This window comes from Amblyomma mixtum, chromosome 2 (genome assembly GCF_055824585.1).
Source record: "Amblyomma mixtum isolate Tamu chromosome 2, ASM5582458v1, whole genome shotgun sequence".
Lineage (NCBI taxonomy): Eukaryota > Metazoa > Arthropoda > Arachnida > Ixodida > Ixodidae > Amblyomma > Amblyomma mixtum.
The window spans coordinates 149,581,791-149,595,424 of record NC_143013.1 but is presented as its reverse complement, the minus strand read 5'-3'; positions in this window follow the sequence as shown (position 1 = coordinate 149,595,424).

The following is a 13,634-nucleotide window of genomic DNA, read 5'->3' as shown; positions in this document are numbered from 1 at the left end:
GATAAATATACTGCGAAGATTCAACGCAGTCACTGATTGTTAGTGCAGGAATGATGAAGCAACTGCAGGAGGTATGACAACAGGCTCACTAGAACAAGTTGGTCCGCCATAGCACGTGCGAATATGAAGAGATATTCTATTTTCTCGGTGGCTTTTTCTCACAAATATTTCACTCCTGCATCCAGTAAGGCTTGAAGTTTTTTGTTTTATTTATTTAGTTATGACATACTGCAGGCCGTGAGGCCCAAGGAGGAGTGGATTACAGAATTAGATCACAAATTGAGCAAGAATACCAACATGCAAACAGAACACAAGCACGGGCAAATGACACAAAAAGGCAAAAAACAAGCTTAAAGAAAGCTAACAATAGTCAATTATCAGGTCAATAGACCGTACACACGAAGGAGATCAGAAAGTTGGGCAAGTTGGTGCGTACACACGAAGCTGGTAAGCTCTTCCAATCACTGATGGTTTGCGGAAAGAACGAGTTTTGAAATCAGTTAGTCTTTGCAAAGTACGGGGTCAGACAAAGGGGGTAGGAGGGTTGGGTTCGTCTCGTGTTCTGTAGTATAAGATACGGTGAAGAATTTATTCGAAGTTTATGGTTAAATAACAAAAAAGAATTTCACCCGAAGAAGCTTCCGCCGGCACTTAAGGGTTGGCATTAAATTCGACTGCATTAATGCAGTGACTGAAGAAGATCGATTGTATTGCGAAAACAAGAATCACAAAGCTTCCCTTTGGATCAGCTCAAGTGCTTTTATGGTAGTGACTGTACACAGGTCCCATACAATGCATGCATATTCCAATTTGGTCTTTAGATAGGATTCATATGCTAGTCTCTTAACCTGAAGTTTTGCATCTTTTAGTTTATGGCGCAACAAAGTTTTCGTGAGGCAGACGAGCAAGTATTAGAAATATGAGTGTTCCAGCTGAAGCTGTTTGTTAATTGTAACACCGATATGTTCATATTCATTTACTTTGAGTAATTTCTCCTCAACCCAGGAAAAAAGAGCATTTAAATGGATTAAGTTTTCCTGTAACACGTAATAGGACAGTCTTTCCAAAGTTACGTGCCATGCACCATCGATTACACCATGCGTGGACATTATTAAGACACGCGTTTAGTATTGCCTGATGGTCAACTAAACGGATCTCATTGAAAATAACACAGTCATCAGCGTACATGAGAATCTGCGCAGGTTCATCAACCTGTATAATGCGGCAACGGCACTTTAAAGTTGTTTAGTGTGATTGCCTGCTGTCCATGTATCCTCAGCAGATCCAGCTGAAGTTATGATGCTCATGTGTCTTTTCTTGCGTCTATAGATGACGTCCCCTGTACTTATAGCAGCGAAAGAGAACGCATTGTGGTCTCACCTGCTCTCAATTTTAAGAATTTTCTACCAGTCAAGGGCGCCCTGAGCAGCCTTCGATGATTGTTGCTTTTCTGAATCAGCTGTGTGCTCCCAGACACCAAATAACTCCCGACTTTATCGCACTTTTCAGTTATGTCATGTAAAGTTTTGAAATAAATACGAATTCTGCTGAGGGTGTCATGCAACCCTTTTTGTACCGCGGAACACAAGTTTTCCCATTTGCTCAAAGTGCTGAAAAATGCACACTCGTACACCTACCTATGGTATTTTGGCCGCTCAGGACTACTTAAGTGTGGAAAAAAAAGTCAGTTTTTTTTATTTATCGCTAACTGACCTCATTGATGTCTTGTGTTTTACTAGCGTGGGTGTACAGATCGACGCGGTGCCATTTGGAGACGAAAATCAATGTTTAAAAATTCTTGAGCTTTAGCGCTTTTTTCTACAGTTAAAATGCGAATAATAATTTTGAGTAAATTTTAATGCTAATTTAACTTATACGTGGAAAAGACTGCGGTACGCATACGTGCCACATTTGAGGAATTTTTACGAAGTGATTGGTACAAAAGTTTACCCATGTTTTCTACAAAAGCAGTGATCGAAACGACTTGAAAGTGATGTCATTCAAACTATAGATTCATTCTTAGTACATCTTTACTCTTTCTATGGATGTTACACTTGCAAACAGCTTCTTCTTTATAACGGGCTACATAAATAAGCCTCATAGGACTTTCTGGCATGTTGGTGAAGCAATCCCAAACAGCTCAGGTAATCGGCATACGTTTCACTCTGGTCCTTGATGGGACCGGCCTTTTAGTGCTGCTAGGGATAGAGGCCCCATAGCAGAGAGCAAGGCGAAAGGTAACGAAGATCAAGGGAAAGAAGCAGAACCTGTATAATTTCGGAAAGCACAAGTACCACGTTCGACTAGCCTAATAAATTGCAGCAAGTTGGAACGAAGGGTGCGAGAAATACATTCCAAGGAGTATCAGCTTTCGCAAAGAAATGTCAGAATCTCTTTTACTATTCAGAATGCCCTTTACTGTTGCTAGGCAACAGTGGGAGTCCAGAATCTGTCTAGATGTATAGAATTATTTATACATTTGTCGTACAGACCTCTAGTTTTAGGCATTAGGTGGATAGGCATTTTGGAGAAATCAACTAAACGGAAATTACCAGGGGTCCAGCTTTTAATCTGCCAAAATGAATAAAAATTGCCTTAGCGCTGGCTAAGAGCAAAGAGTACACTGATGCGGAAGTTTTTGCCACCTGAAGCAACCACCACTAAAAGATGTACGCTCAACAGTGTAATCATCTCGCCCATCACTGTAGGAGATGTATCGGCGTGTGAAAAAGGTACTTTTTGGGATGTTTCAATTCTATGCCAGAGGAGAGAATGTGTAAGTGGCTCTCCAGATGAAAAGCCCATGAATCCTTCGCTTAATGACCCTGTTCTAGCGCTGAAGGAAGAAAAAAATTAATTTGTGCAGCTCTGGCGCAGGCTGCATGGCCGTTTTTCTCCAATACACCTTTGAACGTTCAGCTCCAATCGGAACCTCTGCTTTCATTTGTCTTCTGTGTCGTCTTATTATTCCTATTGTTTTCGTCTCACCATGCCTTGTCGCACGGGCAATATATTGCACCATTCAAAATTTCAGAACGTATGTAACTGCACACAAGACAGAGGTACCGAAAAAGACAGAGGAATCGCTCACCGTTGCAGCTTCTAAAATAGCTGTTGTGTTTACACGGTACTTGTCAAAGAGCGCCTGTAATTTGAAAGGAAATAAAAGGAGAACTTGGCGAGGAAGGTCTTTAGGAAGAACACAAAAATTTTGTTCACACTGCAACAACAAGAAACATGGAGACAAAGAACGAGGCAAGAGAAGCACGACGATGCGCTTGCCTCGTTCTTTGTCTCCATCTGTTACGGTGGTGCCGCATGAATTTCAACCTATTTTCAGAGCTATTTTTCCTCTACAAAAACAGTGATTCTGCATCTGGTGTCTCCTGCTGAGAACAAAAGCCGTGCCTTCATTGTTTCCCACAAATACGTTTGATGCTCGAACATTTCGCGAAACCAGAGGTTCCATATCAGGTGTTCCAGCGCAGACTTTCATAAAGTTTAATAAATGGGCTCTTTCTGGCAAAAATACGGCTTCTGCAGCATAGTATTACCAGTGCTGACGGAAACCTGTCTAAAGTAGGTACCCGCTTACCTATTTTTAACAAACTTTTGAACGAGTACAATTAAGCGCCTAGTTGCAATTAGAGATTGTGGCCGTTCGTTAGCACTAGCCATTTCAATTTCGAACGCGCGAATACCCTTGGCGCTGTGAGTCGACAAAATTTGGCTTTTCTGCTACTTAAGTGCATTGGAAAGGTTGCTTTGCCTGCATGCTTTCGAAAGCGCATATATTTTCGCACGATGTAGCCATATTTTATCGAGTCACAGCGGCAAGGGTAATCGAGTTTTGCAAATTCTAAAAACTGATATGGCTACGACTAACGACCGGCTACAAATCTCTAATTGCAGCCAGTTGCCTATCCGTAATAGTCAAAAAGTTGGTTCAGAAATGAGCAAATAGTCAGATGATAACTTATTACTAAATGCTGTTCACGGCCTTTCCGGTACCCGCCAACACTGGTAATACTATGAAGCAAAACCATGTTTTTACTCCAAAAAGCCTACTTTTGATATTTTTTTTTTGAAGTCTTCCCTGAAACACCTGGTATATGAAGCATCTGGGAGAGGTCATATTTTATCAAATGCAATATGAATCCCTCACTCGGCGCTCTCGCTTAGCGATCTACCGAATAACACCTTGCGAAAGCATTTTAATCCTTAGAAGCCAAACACACGATTTGGAAATGTCCGTGTATATGAAAAACGCAGGGTGTCTTAGGAGCACGGGTGTCATGACATCACGCCGTTTAGCGTGCGTTCCCAGACACCCTTAGAGCGTGTGGCGGTAGCGGTCTCGGTCACAAAGAGAATGCCTTCGACTCAGCGCGGTATGCTCAGCCAGAGACCAGCTAACAAGTGACAAGGGGGTAGCCGTTCGGTGCCCAGCATGCGCTGGTCGCATGCCAGACGATTGGTCGGAGGCAAAGGTTCATAAACAAAATGTGTATATAGCAAACAGACGATGCAAAGGATTTCGCAATCACTCGTACGAACGCGTGCAAAGTGAATTGCAACACAATGCTACTCGTCAAAGAAACACTCGAGAGAGATTACAATACAAAAGAATTATTGCACCTAAAGGGCAGTAACACAAGAGAGAGGCAAACAGATAAAAGAATTTGTTCACCGGGCACTGCGACAGTCCTACGACCACAGGTTCACGATGATGCCGTCCCGCGGGCTGGTGCGCGCTGCGTCGTTGAACCGCGGCTGGGTGATTGGTGGTGTTGTCCCGGGAGTCGAGTGGACGCGCTTCCCTGAAGCTTAAACAGCGGATTGGGCTGACCGGAAGTGGTCAACACCCCTCATTTATAGTCACCCTCCGCGTCTGTTTCTTCTTGGTGCCAAGGCAGGCGCGCACATACACACAGTGTCAGCTGTACAATTTCTTTCGAGACCGGCTTTCAGGAGCTTCCAGATCGTTATTGCGTTGCGCTACCGCCGGCGCACAAGAGAAGGGGAGAGGGCATCATTTAGCGCACTGAAGGCTACGCCCTCTCAGTCACCACTTAGTAGAAACTACATCAACATTCCCGAACGAGCGGTGCGCTGACGCCATTCGCTTGGCACCCCGCCTGCGAGTGATTGTGCAAGGTGCAAGAACACACACAGGGTTAGGCGCTGTTAAGATCGGCGAACATGGAGCTGGGAGGAATTCCTGACATGTGTCATCATGCAAAAAACGTGCGGCGAGGACTGGCGACGGGGGCAACAACGGCGACGGCGTCTGCAGCGGCGTCAGGTATCTGAGTCTGCCCTCGGGTTGCCGGACGGAGTACTGCTGTGAAAGGTCAAGCTATTGATGTTACTTCTAAGACGGCTGCGACGCTAACAGAAGTCCCGCGTTTCTGACATCAGGCGGGGGATTACAAGGCCGATCATTCACCTGCCAGGAAAATACGTGCAATTTCTTTCCCACGAAGGCATTGACTTTGCCTCATTGCTGAAGTCGACACGATAACCTTCCATGACATGCCTTTTCTCCTGTCCACCAGCTGGGAATTGACGTGCCATTCCTTTCCCACGGATGCGCTGAACCTGCCACAATGGTGAATTCGACACGACAGTGTTAGAGAACTGGCTTTTCCGCTTTCCATCGACCGAGCGGCGTGAGAGCATCAGCAGCGCCCCCTGCCGTGGGTGGTACCACCAGTGTCCACAACTGCTCCCCTTATTGGACATCGTTCTACGAACTTTATTCCCCAGTCAGGGATCTTGGGAGTACGAGGCCTATTAACGGGATGTTGTTTTGTGAGCGGAGAACTCCCATCTCGACTGTAAATACGTAAAAATAAACCCGCTGCAGTTTCCTCCATAACGAAGTTCGGCACCGTCCTTCGGAGCCGGGACCTGCGGTGCTGTACGTGTCAGTCAACACCAATGCCCCTCCGTCTCCAACAGCGTTCACCGGGTTCTCCCCTTTTCTACGGCCCGCACTCGCGAGATTGCTTATGAGTGACGCCCGTTTTTCCGAATACGCGCCGAATTTCGTGGCAATGGGTAATGGAACTCAATTGATCACGCAGTCAATTCGGATGTGTGTTATTAAAACTATCATTGCGGTGTGTACAGCTCCGTAGGGAGCAGAGTGAGGATACAGAAACACTTTGATGAAAAAATTTGCTCTGGTGTAGCTTTGGTTACCCCTAGTTGAGTCGCGAGAGCAAAGTCTGCGCGCCGGCGACTTTCGACGTCACCAGATTCAACGCTTAAACCGGCCAGAGGCCTCTAACTTTCTTTCTCGAGACATGCAGCCCGCTATTCATCCTTTTCTTCCGCACGCTGCCTCCTCCGGGTTTCGCTGCGCCTCGTAAGTCTGGCTTCTCGTAAAGATGCTGAGCTTAAGGGTTCTTCTTCGGTTGCCGAAGAGTGCAAGCGAGCTCGTTTAGCTGCATCTGAGAGCCGCCATGTCTCGAGTCTCCTTGGACGTTGTTTCTCCGTTTCCTCAGCACGTCGTCTACGCAGCGCCTCGTTCCGACGCTGTCGAGAACATAAACCGGTCTCTTCAGCAGTTAAAGAGTTACTCCGGGACGTGGCACGACTTTTTCTACCCGCATCTTCGTTACGACGTGCAGCGCGTTCTTCTGCCGTCTGTTGAGGGCATTGTCGCTTCCTCCCTTCGTTCTTTCGTTGTTGCCTCTCTTTCGTGCTCTTCGTAACGACTTCAATCCAATGAGGCAACGCACATATATATGCCCCCCGCGAGGCGACACCTGCTCTCCCTCTACCCCAGCAGAGGACATCTCATGGAGCGAACGGCGACGACAGCCGCGTCGACGGCGGCGCCATCTGTTGGAGCGCGGCTGCGGCGTTGCTAGGCAAGGGCGGATCAAGGTCGTTCGTTGGCCGGTGGTGGTGGTGGTGAATGCATTCACTTAGAAGGGACAGGAGGTATGTTTCGATCAGCCTGTAAGGCACCGATCCTTACAAACAGTGGGTGGAGGTCCCTAGTATGGGTCCCCAGTGGCGGTGGCCGCCGCCAGGGCGCGCCCGACTAAGGCTTGTTCGGCCTGTAAGTCGTGGCAGCCGAGCAGGGTCCCCTCCCAGTCCTCCCGGGTTAGGTAGGGGATGGGAGGAATGGCCGGGTAGGAGGGGCACGCTAACACCATGTGATAGGTGTCCAAAGACACCGGACTACAGTGCGGGCAGCTGCCACTAAAGGAGGGGTAAAAATGTTTTAGTGCAGCCGGGCACAGCAATGTATTCGTGAGAAGGCGGAGAAGGAGCCGCTAATCCGCCTTCTTAAGGCCTTTACATGGGCAAGGGTAGAGGTAGTGACTATCTTGATAATAGGTTGTAAAATGTTTGAATGTATAGACCGGATTAAAATCGGGTTCCTGACCGGGTGGGGAGGAGAAAATAGCCCGGTGAGAGAGCACGCGGGCGGCTGCGTCTGCTGCCTCGTTTCCTGCCAACCCCTGATGAGCAAGGGCCCATATAAGGTAACGGTGGGCGGTGTCGGTATCCCGTACGCAATTTTGGTAGATTCGATAGGCTAAGAAGGGAGTGCAGTCTTATTCGACGTTCCGACAGGCCCCTCGCGAGTCCGTGATTATGTATTTTGAATCGCAATGTGAGGCCGCGAGAGCAATCACGACCTCTTTCGCTTGTGAGGCTCTGAACGTGAGGCCGTTAACTGTGTTGCTGTTGTGAACTACCGTGGCTGTGTACCATTCCCCGATGTGAGGGCCGGAATATACACTTGTTTTGTTGCCATAACGTTGGGCTAGGGCTTGTGCTCGTGCCAAGCGCCGACCATTATGGTCTTCGTGTGGCATGTTGGCTTGAAGAGTCTGCACGTGGAGGGCACGTCTCCACAGTTCTGGGATGTGAAACCTGTCTTCCATGGGAGTGATGTGTTCGATATGGGGTCGAGCAAGAAGGCGGTGACCCGACCCCGTTACCGACAAGAGCGTGTGCTGGTGTGTAAGGTGCGCCTCCCGGAGCTCCCGGAAAGTATGCACCACCCCAAGGGCCGTAAGCCGGCTGTTTCAAGTAGTGATGGGGAGGTCAAGGGCACGTTTAACATTTTTGCAACACATTTTTGACCTCAACATTTTTAACATTTCAACGTTTAACATTTTTGACGACAAGGACATCCTCCTCTTGTTTCCGTAGGTGGAGATAAGGAGTCGAATAGAGAATTCGTCTTGTTACGAAGGCGTTTGCCAGCCGCAAGGCATCCTTACTTCGTAACCCGCCGAGTTTGTTGGAAACGCGACGGGATGGCGCTGCGAGCGCCCGCTTGGTCAGACGTGCCTGCGCACGGCTCCGTGTTTCCATGCTGATATCCGGAGAAATCTCGCCCATCGACCAGGGATTTCTGGATAATCGAACGTCGGAAGTCACCAGGACCACGAGAATACCAAGTTTTCCGAGACGTGAGTCCGAATTTCCAAGAAATCACGAATTTACTTCCAGGCCAGAGCTAAGCCTCACCCGGGCGCCCAATCGGGCGCGAGGCTCCGGCACGTGCGGCGCGACGCAGCGGCGCCCCTAGCGGGAAGAGCAACAAGCGTCGTCGGTGCGTCACCCGCCCGCGAAAATTTGAATTTACGCAACCATGGAAGTGGTCGAGGGCAGCGCAGTGGACCCGCAAGAGTTCACCGTACCAGGCCAATGGTTCCAAAGCAAGGGAAAGAAATATGTTCCACTAGAGAAGAGCAAGAAAGAAATTCAGACCGAACAATAGAGGCTCAAGCAAGCCGGGAGAAAATTGGCGGCCATGTCGGTCGAAAAACAAGACACTAGAATACCAGAGGGAGCTGAGAAGATCATCATCCGCCCTAGCGGAGGCCTTGACAAGCTCCTCAAACGTGGAATCGCATACCTGACCAACGTCATCATAGCGTCAGCGGGTATAAATACTAACGAAGTAGGCGAGGAAGACGTTGTCATTCCCAACAGGAAACAACATTCAATCCTCATCGCCACCACGAGCGGAGAGAGAAATCTGAAATACGCCAGCATGAGCCGAATCAAGCTTGGAGAAGAAGACATCGCGGTTTTCGCCTACGTGGCCACGCCAGATGACTGCGGCAAGGGGGTGGTACACGGCGTCGATGGAGAATTCACGCAAGAAGACATCATGAGAATGCTAAGACACAAGGCGAACCCCGAAATCATCGGGGTCAGAAGACTAGGGAAGGACTCCACATCAATACTAATTCTTTTCAAAGAAACCAGAGTACCAAGAACGGTCATCCTAGGATGGGCCCCACACAGATGCTACCTATATCGGAAGAAATATGAAGTCTGCATAGCCTGTGGCCGACTCGGTCACCGGATTGACGTATGTCCGGACCCAAAAAACGTCAAATGCCGTGGCTGCGGGCAGGAGAACCCTTCCGAAAACCACTCCTGCACGCCGAAATGCCAACTCTGCGGCAGAGACCACATACTCGGAGACAGCAAATGCAAGCTAATGCATCGCACACCGTACGAGGTCAAGAAAAGATACTGGGAGAAGAAAATGAGAGAAGAGGAGGCCGCGGCAGGAGCCAGGGACCGATCGCAACAGTCACAGGTGCACCAGAGCCGCCCGCGCACTAACCCAGGCAGCGAGGGGAGTGGCTATACAGTTCGAGACAACTCATTTCCGAGGCTAGGAGGAGAACAACGACAAACTTTCCGGGGACGGAGCGCCTCCAGAGGAAGAAGCAGATTCAGGAGACGTTCGAGCTCGAGAGACCGGACCTCCAGCCGGGCCCGGGGAGGATCAACGGCCTGGGGCGGCGAAAGCAAAGGGGTGAGTTTTGCGAACATGGTCTCCCAGAGCGATGCCAGCAATAATAAGAAAGATAAGAAAGATGAGGAAATAGAAAGACTAACGAATATCGTTAAAAATATGAGTGATACGATCTCCAGTCTTAAGAGGGAGATACAAAATCTGAAATCAGCCCTGACTACGGCAGACGCTAAGCCAATGGCAGTTGTAAGCACTCCCCAAACAGGGACACCATCCTTGGTAGCAGCTAAAGCACAAACCTCACTAAATAATAGCCAGGAGAGCGAAAGTAACATGGTGGTCGAGGATGCCGTCCCGCCCCCATCCAAGCGCAGAATAAGGGAAGAGAGCAACTCAGACCTGACTGTGGACGAAAAGCTAAACAAGCTAGAAGCCAAAATGGACAGACATTTGAAAAATTTCGCAAAGGAAAGGGATAGGAAACTAGAGGATTTTGCTAACCAAATCCAGAACCAAATGCAGAACCATTTCCATTTAATAACTGAGGCACTTCAGCAGCTAAAGGGGGAAAATGCCGTCATACATGCACGGCTCGCTAAGGTTGAGGAGAATATCGTCAAGCTTAGCAATGGACAGATCGTGCAGTAGTACCCAAATTTGGCAGTGGAACTGTCGCGGATACCGACGCAAGCGGCCGGTGCTACAAAGCGCCTTGTCGATGCTCGATACAGCCCCGCTGGCAGTTGCGCTGCAAGAGACCGGCGGTCCGGCTAAACTGCAGGGTTATCAGGTTTTCGGACGAGAACCGGCGTATTCAACATGGTATGGCCGATGGCAGATACGCGAAAGAGTGCGTGTGGTGTGGGGGCTACGCCACAACGTACCACGCCACCTGGGGCTGCGAAAAAAGCCCTTTACTACCAAAGGTAAATAGCCCTAGTCTAGAGCAGTGGGAGGCCCTCCTGGCTGACTCCGACCCGAGCACACAGCTTATGCTGGTGACGAGGGCCAAGGCAGCGGCGGAGGCCAACGGGATCCTGGACTAGGGAAGACCGACCACTGAAGCTCCACATCTATCTATCCCCATCCCCCTACTCCCTAACTCTTCCTTTTGAAAAAAAAAATAAATGTTTTCACTACTACTACTACTATCAGGTTTTCCATAGCAATAGGGGAGACAAATCAAGGGTATCACCATTAGTCAAGAGAAACGTAGCAACAATAGAGCATGATCTAGAAGACAACGTAATCGAAAACGTCTTCGTGGAAATTTTAACAGGAAAGAAGGGAGAATCAAACACTTTTCTCTTAAACATATACAGCCCACCCAAACAGAGGAAGGTTAGGTTTAGGGCGATAATTAACAAAGCACTTAAAATAGCCGAAAACCAACCCCTAGTCATAGTAGGCGACTTCAACGCCGATCACCCGGAATGGGGGTACCTGAAAGAAGACCCAAAAGGGAGACAATTATGGGAGGATATACACAACCTGGGACTTACGATACTAACCGATCCGGAGCACCCCACACGAGCCGGAAATAGCGTCAGCGTGGACACTTCACCGGATTTAACCCTCCTTAGAAACGTAGGAACGGCGAAATGGATTAACACGGAACAGAACTTAGGCAGCGATCACTATGTCATAGCAACAGAGATAAGAACCAAGAACAAACAAATAGGCAAGAAACAAACCCCTACGACGATCACAGAGTGGGACCACTTTAGGGAGCTCAGAGGAAACAGAGACGAGACAGTCATAAAAAATATCGGAGAGTGGTGCGAAGCAGTTAAGAAGGATGCCAGAAAGGTAACCAAAGTGCTAGACGGGGAAAAAGCCCCTGGTCGCTTTTCAAGCACAAAATGCACGAACTCATCGATGCAAATGTTCCTACTATAACCGTAACCGAAAGATCAATGTCCCCCTGGTTCAACACTACATTAAAGCGCCTAAGCAGCAAAAAGAAAAGACAATATCGAACAGCTAAACGCTTAAACAACCCTTCCGCTTGGGAAAAATACTACACCACTGACAAAACGCTTCAATCACTGATCACTAGAACTAAGCGCGCCTTCTATTCAAATACATTGCCTAATATGCTACTCACAAATCCTAGACAATTCTGGAAAATTATTAACCCAACCCAATCCAATCCCTTATCTCTTCTCGACGACCACAACAATCCTATTCCTGATCCGGCAGTGCCTCAAGCTCTAAATTCCGTATTTTCATCCGTATTTACTAATGAGCCTGATGATAACCTTCCAGATTTCCCGCAATACAATCACCCAGTCATGCCTGCCGTTACCTTTGACGCTATTGGCATCGAGAATTTAATAGACAACCTTAAGGTCTCATCCTCAGCCGGTGTCGACGGGATCAACTCCAAACTACTCAAGAACACAAAAAATATTACAAGCCTAATACTCTCGTACATATTTCAGCAATCATTATCATCTGGAGTGGTGCCACAGGACTGGAAGGTAGGCAAGGTGATTCCAGTACCAAAAAAAGGTTTGCCATCTTCATGCAAGAGCTATCGTCCCATATCCCTCACAAGCATTTGTTCGAAGTTAATGGAACATGTAATTTACTCTCACATCGTCAATTTCCTTATATCAGTAAATTTCTTTCATCCTTGTCAGCACGGTTTCCGAAAAGGTATGTCATGTGACACTCAACTAGCTCTCTTCATTAATGACGTTAGTACTAACCTAGACCTTAACATACCAGTGGATGCATTATTTTTAGATTTTGAGAAAGCTTTCGACAAAGTTCCCCATAGACGGCTTTTTCTTAAACTTTCACGACTGAACCTTAACCCTCTCATTCTTGATTGGATACGAAGCTTCCTCACTAACCGTCAACAGTTCGTACATGCTAATGGACACTCCTCCCCCTTGCACCCCGTTGTTTCTGGTGTGCCACAAGGCACAGTACTCGGCCCTTTGCTTTTCTTAATCTACATTAATGACTTGCCTACTGGTATCACTTCTAACATGCGATTGTTTGCAGATGACTGCGTAATCTACCGGCCTATCACTAACACCAGCGATCCCGAAATATTGCAAGCAAACCTGGACTACATCGAATCTTGGTGCAACAAATGGCTCATGTCTTTAAACACTAATAAAACATCGTTAATTACATTTCATCGCAGGCAGTCCTTTGTTTCACCAAATTACTATATCTCTGGCTCTGTAATTTCCGCTGTTGAATCTTATAAATACCTTGGTGTCACCATTTCTAATTCCCTGAACTGGGCTTCCCACATTTCTAACATTACTAAAGACGCCAACCGCGTGCTCGGTTTTCTACGTCGTAACCTGCGTCTAGCACCTCCTTCTATAAAACAGCTTACCTACATAACACTCGTCCGTCCCAAATTGGAGTACGCATGTGCAGTTTGGGACCCTCATCAGACAAATCTTTCTCTCGCCCTCGAATCCATTCAAAATCGTGCAGCAAGATTCATTCATTCGAACTACTCTTATCATTCAAGTGTCACTAATATGAAGTTGCAGTCTAATCTTCCATCCCTCGATTCGCGACGTAAAATAGCCAGACTATGCCTTTTTCACAAGTTTTACCACTCATCACTTGGAAGCTGTGTCATCGTCCCTGCACATCGAGCCTCTCACCGCCTTAACCACGGCAAAGCAGTCTACCCGCCATCAGCACATACCACTGCGCATCTGAACGCTTTTTTCGTTCAGACAGCAAAGGACTGGAATCACCTTCCTGCTGAAGCAGTTCGCCACATCCATCCAGACCGCTTCAAGTCATTCATCGAAAGAATAACATAACGCCTGTAATAAGCCCACCCCTCATGTAATACCCCAACTGGGGCATTTGAGGTATAATAAATAAATAAATAATAGAT